The sequence below is a fragment of the Pteropus alecto genome, unplaced genomic scaffold (genome assembly GCF_000325575.1).
Source record: "Pteropus alecto unplaced genomic scaffold, ASM32557v1 scaffold101, whole genome shotgun sequence".
NCBI classification, from domain to species: domain Eukaryota; kingdom Metazoa; phylum Chordata; class Mammalia; order Chiroptera; family Pteropodidae; genus Pteropus; species Pteropus alecto.
Genome location: NW_006432945.1, coordinates 3658402 through 3676828, shown reverse-complemented (window position 1 = coordinate 3676828; position 18427 = coordinate 3658402). Strand labels below are relative to the sequence as shown.

Sequence of the window (18427 nt, the reverse complement as noted above, 5' to 3'; positions counted from 1 at the left end):
AGTGAGCTCCTTCTCATTTGCCTTACCCTGAGGCCTGGCCCTTCCTTCTCTGGGGATCTTCTGGCATGGATGGGTTACTTGGAACTGGGTTGTGTTGAATGGGAAAAAGCTAGTTCTAGGTTCAATACATCCGGAATAAGACATACATTTCATAGCTCACTTTATCACAAGAAACATAGACTTGGGGTCCAGCTGATCTGGAAATGATTTCCTGTTTGCCATTCTTTAGCCGTGTGACCTAAGGAAACATACTTAACCTCGCTGTGCTTCAATTTCCTTCCTCATCAGTAAAACGGGGATAACACCAACTCAGAGATAGGAGGATTACAAGAGGGGAGAGAGAGGATAATGAAAATACCTGCCATATAGTAAACCTCAGTAAATTGTTAGTTCCCCATGAGGCTGTGATAATTTTGAGTGGTCACCTGTCAGACAGGGTTCCTGCTTCTGGATGCTTCCACAGGCAACATTAGCATAAGAGGAGGATTTGGAGATCAGTTTACAAATTTCACACTCAGAGAGTTAAATAAGTCGTTTCTGGTCATACAACTGATGACAGAGTTTGGACAGTCCAAAACTGAGAAAAGGGCCAGGCTGGCCCAAGTTGATGGATCGTGTCAACAGTCAAACCACAGCCTTTCTCTACCAGCAGAGATGGATGCTATGGGGAGGGGCTGTAAACGAAGGAATAGGGCGTCAAGGGCCCTAGAAAACTTTGACTTTTGGGTCAGGATCAGACTCTGGTTAATCAAGGAGGGCTTCCAGGAAGAGGTTCTGGGGTTTCAGGGAACCCTTGGGGGCTCGGTTGCTCTCCTTTTTTCATCATCATCTCAACAGTTAACAATTCTCTGTACAAAGGGATATAAGACAGGGTCTGTCTCTACGGTTGGCTGAGTGGTCATCTCCAGATTTTCCATCATCCGAGGCCTGTTCCCTTTAAGGCATTGAAACTCTGTGAACTTTCTAGGGTAGCCTCGCGGCCTCCCCCAGACGCGCTTACGTCACCGTTCGGGGAAGCGGCTGACGTCAGCGCGTCCTCGGCGAGTGGGGCGGGGCCGTGACTCATCGGGACCGCGCCTCAGGCCCCGTGCGGCCGGGCGCACGTGAGCACGCACTGCGCTGCTTCTAATTTAAGCTCCAGCGGCTCTGGTGGGGTCAGGCGAGGTAAAGGCGAGCAGAGGGGGCTAGGGGGTTGCGGGCGCGGTTCTTTCAGTCCCTTGTTGCCCCGCCGTCGGTCCGGGCCCGGCCGGACTGGAAGTGCTGGAGCGCTGGAATTCCTGAGGCCGGTCCCGAAGGGTCCCCGCAGCGTGCAAGCCCGGCCCTCAGCTCGCCTGCCTCAGAGTTGGCGCTCAATAAACGATCCGAGGTTCCTTCCTGGACGGCGACTCAGAACTTCTCAGGGGGCCAGGGTTCTGTAAAGTTTCCCAGTGAGAGCCGGGCAGTGTGGGCTGAAGTCAGAACGGAGATGGGTTGGTGAGGGCCCCGGCAGGCGGAGTGGACCGAGCCCGTCGGCGCCCATCCCCAGTGGACACATGGAGCTATTGCTCAGCGTCTCCTGGCTGCCCCAGCCTGGCCGGCGTTGCCGTCAGCACGGATGGGGGTGCGGCGCCCGGGGTCCCCACTGAGCCGGCGAGCCGAATTCGGCCTGGCAGTGGGAAGAAACGCTCCCTACGTGGTGTGAAGGGCGGTGGCCGTTCTAGGGTCAGGCCAAGCACAGGGGCTTGAAGGTCACCAGTTGAGAAGCCAACGCTGATGCCACAAAACCCAAGTGCTCCAGCCCGAGCCTGGGGCATACTAAGGTGACATTCCAGGAAGCAGATAAAAGCTTCGTTTTAGAGAAAGTAGTGCCAGACATCCAGTGAAATCCACTCTCTCCCAGTCTTTGGCAGGGAGGGAGTGGGGAGCGATCTGGAAAGTTCTGTCAGCGTAAAGTGAACTGTAATTGACTTTGCAAAATGGTCTGCCATGTCACAGTGACCTGTATTTTGTTGATGTGTTGTTTTCACGGGGTTTGTCTCCGTAGGCATCTTATAAAATGGGGAAGCCTTTGCCCTTGTTAGATGAAAAGTGTTGGATGTTACAAAGGAATATTAAATATAAAGGTGAACTGGAGTGTCAGATGGTAGTATGGACACGTTTTTTGAAAAAACGTGTGTCCCTTTCATTGCAATGGAAAATTAATTGTGGAATAAAGGTAGCATTAGGGATTATGACATGAGTGAATAACAGAAATCCGTAAATCCAAACGTATAATTTTCATTTGTGTTTCAAAAATACCACACTGGCCGTTTGTAAATGGGAGATTTTTCAGATATAAATAGTGGAACTGTGAGTTTCTAGGACTTTCCTCATTCAGAATCCATTTTAACAGTTTAAAAAGAGGACATGTAGTTACAGACATATAGGTACAAATACATTCAAAAATATGTATATAGTTTTATATTCATATAACAACAGAAGTCTCTCCTAATTTTGTATAGCTGCCACATTTTCCTTAATGCCTGTTTTGGGAGGGTCTTAATTTGAGCAGGTGTGAAAGATAATCATATTTGCAAACTGAGCTAATTTCCCTTTAGGTTATTGTGTGTGTATGTAATGTATAAGAACTTTAACATAAAAGACCTCATATTCAGAAGTTAAGGGTTTTAGTCCGGAAATTGAATTTTTGCTTGAAAAATACTTAACCTTGGAGTGGGCCACCTGCATCCTGTAGCATTTTGGTGAAGTCTTTCTTCTCTGTCCCCAAGTTGTACCTGCTCTCTTTGAGCTACATCTGTTTCTTAGTTATTGTTCACTGTGTTGTGATTGTTTGCTTCCATGTTAGTTTCACCCACTAGATAAAGCTCTTGGGCCTCATACTAGTGTCTTTGTCTTTATATCTGGCATCTGGAATAGTGTTAGCATGTAGTAAGCTACATTTTTTGTAGCATTTTGTTTTATTAAGTAAATGTAGGTTACCAAAACCAGATTGCACATTTGGGGAAGGGAGGGGTTTTTATAGTTGAGAGGATGGAACTACAGACTTCTATAGCTGGGGTAAGGGAAACAGTTTTCTTCTTTCCAGGCCCACCCTAACTCCTTCCCCACTCCCACGACTACCATCACCCATGAGGAAGGAACCAAGGAAAATAAAAACAACAACCAAACATTATTTGGGGATCTAAGTGGTGTGGTGTGCTTACATTTAAGATGGTGGAACTTCGTACTGTTCACAAGGCCATAACTGTAATCCACACACTGGTATTAAATTCTTGTCACAGTTGGCTAGTCTTTACATTTAAAAAAAAAAAAATAGAAACTTCACAACTTCTGCTGATTCTGTGAATTTAGTTAAGATTGGTTGCTAAATGGAATGTTTACATTTGAAGTAGAATCAGTTTCTGCACAGTGATACTTCATGCCAACTCAGAGATTTAAGGATGTAAAATGAGATTGTACTTATTCCCTTCCCAAGAAGTTACCGTTGTCAGGGGGATTTTTGCTGTAAAGCTTCTAGTCCTCTCTGTTTTTGTGAAAGTTACTTTCTATGTTTCATCACACTCATATACCTCTTTGCATGGGAAAATTCAGCTGAACTTTCTAAAATCCTCATTAAAATCTTGTTAAAACTTTTCCAAACACACATCACTCTTTCTTGACTTAACACTGTGAATGCAAAAAGGTGGAATTTCTGATTTAGAATTCTGCAGAGATACTAGGTCATTACTGAAAATATTAATCACTGTAACATACTACATATTTATTTTCAAAACTAAATCTCTGATAGCAACTTATTTTGTTGCCATTAGCCTTTCATAAAATTAAGTGTGGCATCAATTCCAGTTTGCTAAGAGTTCTGTTTAGAATATAAACATTAATCTCATCAAAAACACCCTCACAGACACACCCAGAATAACATTTGACCAAAAATCCCCTGTAGACTAGTCAAGTTAATAAATCAACTATCACACAGATCTATTTGATTTGCAAAGCCCATGCTCTCTACATTATGTCACAATGTCTCCCTCCCATTCTGGGATTCCCAAAGTACCTTTAACCCTGGGTCTTTGTCCTCTCATCTGGAAAGTCTGTCAACATTCACCCCACTCACACCTGACAAACACCTACTTAGTTCAGGTATTTAAATATCAGTAACCAACTCAGAATCCCCTTCCTCAAGAGCACACACAATACAGCCATTTCCTTCCTTAGAATAACTTCCCAGCTTTCTAATTATACTCCAAGCTTTCTGATTTTCTATTCACATAACCCTTTGAAGTAATTCCCTCCACATTAGCAAATCCCCCCTGACTTCTTGTTCAGTTCTCTTCATTGACCTCTTTGAAGGGCCAGATGGTACAGCCTGGGGAGCCCACGAGCTTCCCTTCTCTTAACTGCCTTCTTAGGTCCAACCTTTCTTACTATTCTTAACTCACTCCTGTCATCACTGTCACTGTCATTTAGAACTCTAACCTTTCTACCCTCTACCCGCAACAGAAGCAACTGTCATTGCAGGTACCTCACTTGGTTAAGTTAAGACTCGTGAACCCACATCCCAGAGAGCGCTTATTTAAAAATACTTCTATGACGTACGTACTTTTAATAAATATTGTTTATTAAATTTAGTTACTTGATTACAATTTTGGAAAGAAAAATTCTTAGAGTAATTTTGCCTAGTTGGCACTATTCTGTTACGTCCTAGGACACCTTACCTCAGGGGTCCCCAACCTTAGGGCCTTGGACTGGTACTGGTTCTTGTAGCCTGTTAGGAACAGGGCCACACAGCAGGAGGTGTGCGGAGGGTGGGAGCGAGCAAAGCCTCATCAATGTTTGCAGCCGCTCCCCAGCGCTAGCATCACTGCTTCAGCGCCACCTCAGAGCATCAGGCTTAGATTCTCATAGGAGCACCTGTCCCTGGTGCCAAAAAGGTTGGGGACTGCTGCCTTACATAGATGTCCTGATATAATACTGCTCCTTCAGCATTTTTCATGAATAGCCTCAGAGCATTTGTTCTTAGCAAGTTATGTTCTTTAATATCCAGAACATTTTCATTCCCAAATAATGCTTTGAATACCTTCTCTGCCTTATAGGTTTTAACAGGTTATGTATTATTAAGGATAAAAACATTGGAAAACATTAAAAGACACATGGACAAAATCAGATTTTATTGATATTCAAAGATATAGTTGAGCCTGTCTAGCTTCTAAAACTAAAAGTTTTAAGATGGGTTCTGGAAGATGAGCTTCATTGGGAGAGGGCAGTTGTTACAGATAGTTGTCATATATTAAGTTATCACTTAAGGTATTTTTCATTCTTCTAAAAGGTCATTTACCAAGCACAATACACTTAAAGGGTTGGTTTTTTTTTTTTTTTAATTAAAGCCACAAATAAAAATAAACTCTTCTATATTAGAAAAAAAATCAGGTGTGTATTTTTTGATTGACAATGACATCTACCACAATTATATTACTTTAATCAAGGCAAGAGAGCTCTTCCTGTTTACAGTACATTTGTTCCAGGGTTTCTAGGTCTTGAAATTCTATTACCCCTCCTAATTTAAATTGACTTGGTTGGCTTGGGTATGTCTGGTAGAATAAAAACAGAGTATTAAAGAGGAGACATCACTTGATTAGCCCTTCCTGTGTTCTTAAAAGTGTTTTTTTTTTCAAATTCAATTTTGAGGAAAACGATCATTTCTTTTCCTTTGCCTTTTTAAGAAACTGAGCTATAATTATGTTTTAGAATGTAATTGAATCTACCGATTAAGAAGCCAGCTGATAATTCTTTGTCCTTAACTGTTAAATGTAAAGTTTTCAATATATTATGTAAGCAGAATTTATGGTAATACTATGGAAGTTTAAATCATTGAAATTTTTAACATTTTCTGTTTGGGATTAAAGTACACACACACACACACACACACACACACACACACACACACAGCATTGCCTTAGTAACATTTTGGTTATAATAAAGGTTTTGCAATCCAAATCCTTATTTTAAAAAAAAGACTCACATTTTTCTTATATCTTATTTTAGAATATCGATATTGATAATTGTATAATATCAAATCGGATTATTAGCAGCATAAACACAAAAAACTACCAAAACTCCTTCACTCTTGAAGAGAAAATTTGTTTTGCACCTAAATTGTAAATTGTATTTTAAATTGTATTTTATTTTTTGCTAGGTAATTAAGATTTTAGGCTTTTGTCTTGTTTTTAAGTCAGGTTTAGTGAGGTAATTTACATGCAGTAAAATTCATTCTTTTAGGTATAAAGTTCTATGAATCCTGACAAACAGTCATAATCATTACTGCAATCAAGTCAGAACATTTCTACTACCCTAGAAAGTTTACTGTGCCTCTTCGTGGTCAATCCCTTTCCTGAAGATAAAATTTTAAGTAAAATGAATGATATAAGACTTGTGAAAACATGCCTGGTATACAGGCCTTGGGCCATTGTTGTTATAAACTGAATTACAACTTTAGAGGGAAGGAAATGTAATTGAAACAAATCTAAGATTTTGAATATATTACTCTAAAATGATTGGGTAGGTGTTACAAACGAAAGAGAAGGATTGATTTTATTGTTTTGGTCCATCTCCCTGATGTATGTTTATAGTGTATTTTTCTTTACCCTATGTCCATTTACCCAAATATCAGGATATGACTAAATCCTTAAGGCATTTTCTCTTGCTACCTTGTGTTTTAGTCTTTTCAGTGAATATTAAAAGTGGAATATTTTTTCTGCCCTCCTGAAATAAGCAACTTAAGAGCAAGGACCATGTCAGCTTAATTTATTTATTACCATACAAAGATATCTGTACAAAGAAGCCTAAAGATTTGTTAAATTAATGAAATTTTCTTTAATGTGAATGGTTTCAAGCTGAGCAGAGAGGGATCTGAGAATAACTTGGATTTTCTCAAGTAAACATTGAGAGTATTGGTAATAGTAGGTTAAAACTTAAAACTTGGTTAAAAACCCAGGCTTTAGAGTTGGACCTAAATTTGAATACCAACTTTGTCATTTAGCTGTGAAACAAGGCAAATTTATTTCTCTGGGCATCAGTTTTCATATATGTAAAATCCAAAACAAAACAAAATGCATGTCCCATGAGAAAAGCAGTGAGGAGGAATTTGGAGTTTAACCGTTTGGAACAGTGTCTTGCTCATAGCCCAATTCTTTCAACTTGCAACTTTCAAAAGTTACTTGTACACTGGGTACCACAGTTGTCCATAGTGGAGGAGAGAACAGACTCTTTGAATGGCACATACAGGTGGCTAGAACTGGCCTGTGATCTCAAAGGGAATAATTACTCCTAATTTGTCTTTTGGTTAATTACTCATTTTCATTTATTGGATTTTCTCAGGAAAGAAAGAAGAGTGGCAATACAGAAGAGAAAGGAAACAAGATGGGGAAGTTGAGAAAGGGAAAGATGTTTATTGAATGAATGATTGAACAAATGATGAATGAATGAATAAAGAGAGCAAAACACCAAAACGAGAATATTGTCCTATATAAGCCATCTTGTTATGTGACATCTATAATAAAAAAGAGATAAAAGTAAAGGAGTTATACAAACAACACAAAAAATAGGCAAATGTTTTGGGAAAATAAAGCAAGAATGCAAAAGTTTCTTTTTTTATACAGTGCTAATTTGTATACATTACATTGTATTAAGATTCGGAAAACAGTGCCTACTCTGATTTCCTAAAGTTGTTATATAATTTGACCCGTACAATGGTAATAGAGCAACCAAACAAATAATGAAACAAAAAATGCCGTTTTTTCTTGCCCAGTGAGCACAGAAAAATGAATTTTCTATGCCCATCCAAACTATCAAATTTGAGGGTAGAATAAAGACAATTTCAAATAAATAAATTCTCAAAAATTAATTCTCTTTGCTTTTGTTTCAGGAAGCTATTGGAAGGAGTACTCTATCAAAATAAGGAAATGAACCTAGAGGAAGGTGTGAGATGCTGGAACCAGGGACTCCAACCAGTGTTACAAAGGAATAGAGGTAACTTTAAAAAATATTCATAATATGGAAGATTGAAATAAAAATTGAAGGAGTACTGGTGAAAGAAAAAGGTGTAAGAAAATAGAAGGTATAAATAAGAGAAAGAGAAGTACATACTCTGAGCCTATACAATTTCAAGAATAGGAGGGTAAATCTGGCCCTTAAGTTTCCTAGCATCCAAAGCAAAAGGAAAAATATTCTCAATTGCAAGTTGCATAGATCAAAACAAAGCGGTTATTTCCTGAAAGGCCTGTTGTAGATATGAAAGGATCCTTTGCTCTTAATTTTACTTCTACAATAGAATATTTCTGTTTCTTATAGTGTATCCTATGGCCCTCAGCATCATTATGTAAAGGCAGTTCTATAGAGACTAAATAATATTTTCTGAAGTGAACCACGGGCATGTGAATGGATAGTGGGGTTATTATTAATTGGCATCCCACCAAACTTCATGGGAGGCTAGAATAATGTTAGTAGGTAAGTCTACTATCCTGAGCTATTTATCTCTTGCCACACACTGACTCCCTTGAAGCAAAACAAGATTTTCGAACTGCACTTGCCCTCCTTAGGAGGTGATTTAGCAACTCTCTGGTTGCTGGAGCATGTTCATCTGGGGTCTCGTGCCCCACCCCAAATGGCTCATCATAGTATGCCTTCCTACCTTAATTTCTGAGGGAAATTTTGGTAAATACACTTTTCTTTAATGTACTACATTTCTAATAATGTTTTAGTATCTTTACACTAGATTTTCTGGCTGTCTTAGTGATCTAACTCTGAATCCAGTCTAGATAGGAAACTTTCTGATGGCCCTGTTCCTTCAGCAGGTAACATCCAGGATATCATATTCCTCAAACAATCTTCCATAAGCATTTATTTCCTACCACCAGGCTTATATTAATAATTAAGTTTGCATTTAGTTAAAAGCTGTAAAGTTTGGATAAGTAACTAGAATTTTCAGTTATCTATCACTTATCATCCCCCTAACTAATGATGAAAAGTTACAGTACCACCTATATAGATCTCAATTTTGAAAAATTCAATCCCTTAGCCTTTCATTTGATATATTTTCCATTAATAATAATCTTAATGGAAAATCAGGTATAATTTTTATTACTCATTGAGTGTTAGCTATTATTAAACCAGTACTTCAATAGTTTTTGAATAATCATTGGAAAGAAATATATGGTTTAAATAGCTTTTGAACCAACCTTTGGAAAGATAAAATTTTGTGCTATTATCTCTTTTGCGTCTTATAGAATATGTTTATTTACATATAATAGCTAAATCTTTCTGACATCCTAAAATTCAAAATCTTTAGAGAAGACTTCTGTTTGTATAGTATTATTAACTGCTCTTTTCCAAGAAGCTTATTAATAGGATTATTTTTCAAAGAAATATACTCCCTGCCTGCCATTTACAGGCCAGTTATCACTATGCAAGTATTTCTGTTGTCTTTAATAGAAATGCTTGAAATCGAAGACTAGAAAATGGTAGCCTGATAGAGTCCATGGCAACATTTTTAGTTTGACCTGAAGTAAGTTACCATATGGTAAATGAAATTCAATGACATAATATTTCTTCATGGTTAAATCTACATTTAGCATTGCTGTAAAATTATATTTAACCAGCTCTTTTATTTTTCATGACTACTGTTAATTTTTGGCTCTTTTTAAAAATAGAAACTGTTTTCTCAAACTTGATATGATTTATAAACAATGATTTCTGAAATACTGAATGTTGTATTCCTATAAATAGAACTGTAATAAATTTAGGAATAATTTTTGTAAGTGAGAAAATATCACAGATGTTGAAGAGTTTTTTAAAATTTTTTTCCAAATTTAGCAAACTATTTTGACTTTAGAAAAATCTGTACAATAAGAATTTATAGGAGTGACATCAGCAAGATGGCAAAGTAGGAAGCCCTGGTGCCTTCTTCCCCACAAACACACCAGTTCATGAACAAATTAACTTTGTGAGAAATCCACAAACTAATTGAAAGGCTCTCACACTGTGTGCAAATGTGAAACCAGACTCACCAAAACCAGCAGGGGAATTCAAGACACCCTCTCACCAGAGTCCCTGCCCCCAGCACAGCACATACAATCAGGGAGACCACCTTAGCTCCCAGCTTCTCCAGAGGAAGGAAGAGTTGGTTTGTACATCTAGCACTCCAGCTTTTCCAAGGGGGCTCCCCAGAGGAATGGCTTCTGTTTTGCAAGACTTGGAACTCTGACAAGTCTGGCATAATCTAGCCATCTGCAGGAGAATGGAGTTAGCGGTGTGGGCTAGTAGATGTCATAGATCTTCCCTCCTGCTTAGCACAGAGTGAATAAATGAAAAACCCAGCTCTCGGTTATCCCTTGGGGAGGAAAAGAGTTAATCCACATATCCAGCACCCCAACTTCTCTGGGGCTGGTCAAAGAACTAGAATCTGACTCGCCAGTCTTGGAGCTCTGATGAGTGGTATAGTCTAACTGCCTGGGGGAGAATGGAGACAACAGTTTGGACTGATAAATGCAATAGCTCCCCCACCCCCATCTCAGTACAGGGCAAGTGGACAAAAACACAGCTTCTTGCTTCTCCCTGGGGAGGGAAAGGGTTGATAGAGGCCCCCAGAATCTCTGGTGGGGATGACTGGTGGGAGTCTTCTCTTAGATGAGGCCAGCCCATGAAGGTTAGGAGAGGTGCCTGCTTTGTCTAACGTACAGACACCAACATAGAGAGACAAGGAAAATGAAGAATTAGGCAAAGGTGTTCCTAACAAAGGAGCAAGATAAATCTCCAAAAACTGACCCTAATGAAACAGAGAATTGATAGAGAATTCAAAATAACTGTCATAAAGACTTACTGAGGTCAAATGGAAAATGCATGAACAAAGTGAGCATTTCAAAGACATAGAAAACATTTAAAAGTACCAACAGCAATCATGGAGCTTAAAATACAATAACTGAACTGAAAAATTCACTAGTGGGGTTCAACAGTAGACTAGATCAAGCAGAAGGAAGGATCAGACAACTTGAAGACAAGTTATTGGAAATAATTCAGTCAGAGGAGCAAATATATAGACAAATCTAGAATACTGTATTAATGTAATGGTGGTGGGTAAATCACTTTTAATTCTAGTATAAAAGTTAAAAGATCAAAGTATTAAAATGAATATAACTAAAAAATATGTTAAAAGATATACAATATGAATAGATGTAAATAATGACAACAATAACAAAGTGTGTGGGAGGGTGGGGTGAAGTTAAAATGGAATTTTTGTATGTAATTGAACTTAAATTGTTATCAGCTTAAAATATACTATTATAACTATAAGATATTTTGTGTAAGGTCCAAGGTAATCATACACACATACACGCACAAAAATTTCTATAGAAGTTACACAAAAGAAAAAAGAGAATGGAAGCAAGGCATACCAATGCAAAAAAGTCCAAACATAAAGGAATTCAAAAAGAGAGAGAAAAACAGACAAAAAAAGTACAAGACTAACAAAAACAACTAACAAAACGGCAATAGCAAATTGTCCCTATGAATAATTACTTTAAATGTAAATGGATTAAATTCCCCTATCAAAAGGCATAGAATGACTTAATAGATTAAAAAAAAAAAAAAAGACCCAACTATATGCTGTTGATAAGAAACTCACTTAACATTTAAGGACACACATAGGCTGAAAATGAAGGCAAGGAAAAAAATACTCCATGCAAATGGTAACCAAAAGAAATGGGGGTAGCTATACACATATCAGAAGAAAAATAGACTTTAAGTCAAAACTGTTACAAGAGACAAAGAAGGATATTATATAATGGTTAAAGTTCACTCTACCAGGAAAATGTAATAATTGTATATACACCATCAGAACACCTAAATATGTAAAGCAAAGACTAATAGAAAGGAAGGGAAAAATAAATAGTAATATAATAATAACAGAAGACGTCAATACCCCACTTTCAATAACAGAACATATAGATAGATAGAAAATCAGTAAGGAAACAGAGAACTTGAACCAACACTTTAGATTAATAAGGGTATGCAGAATATACGTTCTTCTCAAGTGCATGTGGATCTTTCTGTAGTAAAGCTCAAGTTAGGGTACAAAACAAGTCTTAGAAAATTTAAGAAGATTGAAATCATATTATATATATTTTGACCACAAGGGAATGAAACTAGGAATCAATAGCAGAAGAAAAACTGGAAAATTCACACATATGAGGAAATTAAACAACACACTCCGGAAAAACCGTTGGGTAAAAGAAGAAATCATAAAAGAAATTAGAAATACCTCAAGATAAATAATGAAAACATACCAAAACTTATGGGACACAACAAAGCCATACTAAAGGAAGTTCATAGTGACACATTAAAAAAGAAGAAAGTTCTCAAATAAACAGTCTAATTTTATACTTCAAGGAGCTAGAAAAAGAACAGACTAAGCATAAAGTTAACATAAAGAAGGAAGTGACAAAAATTTGAGCAGAAATAAAGCAGAAAATAAAAAACATAAGAGAAAAATCAATGAAACTAGGAGTTGGCTTTTTGAAAAAGAAAATTGATGAATCTTTAGAAAGACTAAAAAAATGAGAAGACTCATAAAATCAGAAATGAAAGAAGAAACATTATAACCGATGCCACAGAAATGAAAAGGATCTCATGAGACTACTATGCCAACAAATTTGATAACCTAGAAAACATGGATAAATTCCTAGAAACATATAACCTATCAAGACTACATCATGAAAAATAGAAAGTCTGAACAGGCTTATAACTAGTATGGAGATCAAATCAGTAATCAAAACCCTTCCAACAAAGAAAAGCCCAGGATGAGATGCCTTCCCTGGTGAATTCTGCCAAACATTTAAAGAAGAATTAATGCTAATTCTTCTCAAACTCTTTCAAAAAATTGAAAATTAGGGAACAGTTCCAAACTAATGAGGCCAGCATTACCCTTATACCAAAGCCAGACAAAGATACCACAAGAAAAGAGAACTACATGCCAACATCTTTAATGAATATAGACGCAGAAATCCTCAACAAAATAACTAGCAAACCAAATCCAGCAGCACGGAAATCTACACACATACAGTGAACTGATCTTTGAAAGGGTGCCAAGAATACAAATGGGGAAAGGACAGTGTCTTCAACAAATAGCACTGGGAAAACTGGACATCTACATGCAGAAGAATGAAACTCAAAGGACCCACTGATGCTTGTGTGAAAAAAAAGAATAAATTGGACCCTTCTCTTACACCATACACAAAAATAAATGCAAAATGGATTAAATACTTAAATGTAAGACCCCCAAACTGTAAAAAATCTAAAAGAAAACAAGGGAAACACTTCATGACATAGATCTTGGCAATGAGTTCATGGATATGACACCAAAAGCACAGGTAGCAGAAACAAAAATAAACAAGTGAAACTACATCAAACTAAAAAGTTTCTGCACAGCAGAGGAAGCGTTCAACAAAATGAAAAAGGCAACCTACAGAATAGGAGAAAACATTTGCAAACCATATATCTCATATGAGGTTAATCTCCAAAGTATATGTGATGGTTAATTTTATGTGTCAACTTGACTAACCTAAGAGATGCTTAGATAGCTAGTAAGACATTATTCTGGGAGTGTTGATGAGGGTATTTCTAGAAGAGATTTGTATATGAAGCAGTAGACTGGATAAAGAAGATCCATCCTCATCAATGTAGGCAGGCATTATCCAACCCATGGAGGGCCTGAATAGAACAAAAATGTGGAGGAAGGGTGAATTCTCTTTCTTCTTGAGCTGGGACATCCATTGTCTCCTGCCCTTGGACGTCAGAGCTCCTGATCCTTGGTCCTTTAGACTCTATGACACAATCAGCTCCCCTAGTTCTCAGATCTTTGGACTCAGACTAAATCACATGCCCAGCTTTATTGGTTCTCCAGCTTGCAGATGGCAATTGTGGGACTTCTCAGCCTCCGTAACCACATGAGCCAATTCCTATAATAAATCTCCTCTCATGCATCTATCTATCTATCTATATATATATACTATTGGTGTCATTTCTCTGGAGAATCTTGGCTAATACAATATATAAGGAACTCCTACAACTAATAATCTGATTTAAAAATAGACTAAGGACTTAAAATAGACATTTCCACAAAGAAGACATAAAAATAGCTAAGAGGTGTATGAAAAAATGCTCAGTGTCACTAATCATCAGAGAAATACAAATTGAAACCACAATGAGATATCACTTCACACCTTTCAGAATGGCTATTATTTTAAAAACAAAAACAAGTGTTGGTGAGGGTGTGGAGAAATCGGAACCTTTGTGTATTGTTTGTTGGTGGGAATGCCAAGTGGTGCGGCTGCAATGGAAAAACAGCATGGAGGCTCAAAACATTCCAAATGGAACTACTGTATGATCCAGCAGTCCCACTTCTAGTATCTAAAAGAATAGAAATCAGATCTAAAAGAGCTATTAGCACTCATATTCATTGCAGCACTATTCACAATAGCCAACATGTGAAAACAACCTAAACTTGTCTATCGACAGATAAATGGATAAAGAAAATGGGGTATATACATACAGTGGGATACTATTTAGCCTTTAAAAAGAAGGAAGATCTAAAATATGCAACAACATGGATGAACCTTGAGAACATTATAATGTAAATTATCAGTCAATCATAGAAAACTACTACATGATTCCACTAATACGAGGTATCTAAAATAGTTAAATTCATAGTATGGAAGAGTGGGATGGTAGTTGTCAGTGACTGGGGAAAAGGGAAATTGGGGCGTTACGATAACCAACAGACATAAAGCTTGTTAAGCAAGGTGAATAGGCTCTGGGGATCTGCTATACGATATTGTACCTCGAGTCACCAATAATATGCACTTAAAATTTTAAGAGTGTGCAAGCCATATTAAGTGAGTGTTCTTACCACAATAAAGTTTTTAAACATTTTCTCAAATGTAATTTTCAGGTTTTTGAATCTTATTTTTTCCTTATAGAAGTTCTGAAGCTCAGTGCTACATAAAAATAGCGATTAAATCAATAGCAAAACTAGTTAACTTGTATGTAAGAAAAAATCTATAGCCATAGGATCTTAATAGCTGTTAACTGTGATTCATTGCTCTCCACAATCCCATCAGTATTCAAAGGCATGAACCAATACTTCAGTTAAACTAGCTAAAGGCTCTCTTGTACATAGATATGTCATCTAATTATGGAGAGAGCCAAAAATATTCTTTGTTCAACTGACTTAACTTTCTCAGTGTTAAATTCATTTTGCAAATGTAATAGAAATATAATATTCTTCAATATTTTAGAAATTAAAGAATTGAAGAACTGGTCAAATAACAAACAATGTTTTTTTAGATTTTTGCTTTCTAAAAATCAGCTGACCAACTAACTATAATGTTAGCATGTGATACCAAACCTACTCGCTGCCTCTACTTACCTGTCTCCTCTCCTAGACAGTGAGCTCTTTGAGAAATAATATCTTTTCATATTTGGAAACTTAGAGTTTAGGAAACATAGACAGCACCCAGTAAATTCTTGTTGACTGAATTTGAATGACTAGCAAATAGCTACAGAAGGTGAATTATTATCACCAGTATTTTGGAGTGAATCAAATAAGGCTCTTCACTCTTACCTTTTCTTTCCCCCACAATCTCTATTTCATACACTTGAATAAGCATGATCTGCTTTTGTCTCTATGCTTGGGTGTGTGTGTGTGTGTGTGTGTGCACGTGTGCATGTAATATGAATGTTTCAATGAGGTATCTACCTTTCCACACCTTCCATCTCTATAGCCTAGAATCAGGAAAATTTGAGGGACATTCATAACTTTCCCACAACTTTCATAAAGCTATGTCTTTACATAGCTTATGTGCCCATTAAACATTTCCCACAAGTAAAGACATATGATTCCTTCGTATTGGATTTACAATTTCATACAGTTAGTAGAGGGAAAAGACAAACGTCAAATCATTTTTAAAAGAGAGCATTGGCACACGATGGGGCAAACATCAGACCACTAGAAATGAACATTCTGTGGGAGGAAGGGCAGTAGTACAGGCAAGCACTGACTCGAGAGACCTGGATTCTAGTACTGGTGCCCCTCTGACTAGCTGTGAGACCTACACTAGTCCCTGGGTCCTTATTTGTTTTCTCATCTGGAAAATGAGAGGGCTCAGTGACCTTTACGATTTCTTCCAATTCTGTGGTTCTATGCTTAGAATGACTTTCAAATAACAGAGTACTGGCAATGCCAAAACTAAAGACTTATGCCTTTTTTGCTTTGCTCTATTGTGCATTCACTACATCATTGTGATGTAAACATGAGTTTTTTTGAATTTCCATTTTCAAATGGGAATCAGAATGGGTGACTTTAGGTCATGTGATGGATTGCCTAACCTCATTCTAGGCGGCTATCTTGGATCATCATATGTTTAGGAGGAAAACAAGTTAGTCTCTTCAGGACAATAGAGCTCATTTTATACCACTGCTATGTTGGCCTAATCAATTATTCTCTAAAGTTTTCCACCAGATTAAATCGAGTAGTTTCACTGTTAACATTTTCCCCTAGGCCTCTCTATCTTATTCACAAACAAGCCAGTGTTTTTTTAGAACAATTGGAAAGTGAAAATCACAGTCCATACTTTATGGTCTAAGCTTCTGTCATAATTGCCTTTATCCTCCACAAGGAATTCCCTATTTCTGTTTCCTTTCTAACATTAGAGCACTCTCCTGGATTCTCGATATTTACCCCCGAACACTAGATCTCCACTCCTGCCATCAGTGCTTTCCAGGCTGTGAGGGATGGACCCCCAAGTGTAAAACACAAGACATCAAGCATTGCCCAGTAACCTACTTTTATTAATCCTTGTTTTTCAAATAGAAAAATGAATGTATGTGCAAACAAATTCAGACAGTGGAAGAACCCTCCTTCTGACTCCAAACCCTGAGTCCTTCTCAGAAGTAATACTTTTGAGTTTTTTGACATAATTTATATTTTTCAAATAAACTATATATTATCTTTGGTTCGAGCTATGTCTCTAAATGAAAATTACTAGCTTTTTTTTTTTGAGCAGTATACATAAACTGATTTATTACCATTGTTTAACACCTTTACATGCTCTACTTTAATGTTTAAGATTAACAATAGATTAAAAATCAAAATTATATTGGAAATGGAAAAGGATTAAAGGAACACCAAATTGAAAGCAAAAACTTGGTTTTAATACAGTATCTACTAAAGTAAACTGCGAGAGCCATTCACTCAGAAATTCTGTAATTCTGTGATTTTTCTCAACCTTCATCTGCATTTAAATGTTAGAATCCTCCAGTATCACAATCACAAATGTATGTGCTTCTTTTGTTATTGAAAGAGAGGAAGGAAACTAACATTTTTTTGAGAGCCAGACATACCACAGACCTGGTGCTTGTAATGATATATAATTACCTCATTTAGTTTTTGAAGAATTTTACAAGATAAGCTTGTTCTATGTGTGATGAAATAGAAATATCTTCAAGATAAATTATTGTGTTTTGGTTTTTTTTTTAAAGGTAAAATACAGATGAGCATGTATGGCATAATCCCATTAATGTTAAAAAAAAAAAAGAGTTGGTCCTTGTATATGCCTAGAAAAATTCTGGACAGCTACACAAGAAAACGTTAACAGTGGCTGACTCTGATAAATATAACTAGGGGTTGGGAATAGAGTAAGGAAAACGATTTTTACACTTTATATACTTTTACACTTAAAAAAAAAGGCAGGTATTTAGTTCTTATATCCCCTTAAGGAGAAAGGAAATAAGAAGAGACTTTAAAGAGCTAAGAGTATCAGTATCTGTAGCACAGCTTATTTTATTGTTTTCTTCAAGTGGAAAAAGGGAAATTAAAGTTGAAGAAAAGACATTTACCTAAGTATAGATGAACCTATGAAGTTTTCTTTTAGAGACGTGAGAGGGGAGATCCTAAGTTGTCTTTGTTCTCCCTTAAGAATCTAACTTCCAATTTTTTTGGCACATGCAGCTCCAAGATAAACAGGAAGTGGTGCAGAACAAAGACTTGCATATGCAATACGATGCAATTACAGCGATACAGTCCTTGTTGCGCAATATAAGATTTATTCATTTTTTATTCTTTGCTTTGGTGTATAAAATAAAACGTGTTTTGCATTTGAATCAAATGCCATCAAGTATAAGAAAAAATTCTGAACCTCTACATTATACTCATATCCTAAGACAACTCCAGAACACAAAGATAATCCAAATATAGAGGAAGACGCGGTATATAACATTTGTAGGTTTTGGTTTAAATAAAGTGGTAGTCCCACCCTTAGTCCCAGGCAAGAGAGGCCTCTGCCCAGGATCCTAGGCTTCAGGGTGCCCTAAAAACACCCCCTGACTATACACACACACGCACGCG

At 37.1% G+C, this 18427-nt stretch overlaps 1 long non-coding RNA gene across 1 annotated transcript in view; it reads left to right on the top strand.

Moving 5' to 3' along the window:
- Positions 1 to 832: 832 nt before the first annotated feature.
- The window catches only part of LOC112476420, a 63423-nt gene continuing 45828 nt past the window's right edge, over positions 833 to 18427 (top strand). Inside the window, exons 1-2 of the long non-coding RNA XR_003045053.1 lie at positions 833 to 1164; positions 7898 to 8001. This is a non-coding gene — a long non-coding RNA (uncharacterized LOC112476420). The remainder of the gene's footprint in view (positions 1165 to 7897; positions 8002 to 18427) is intronic.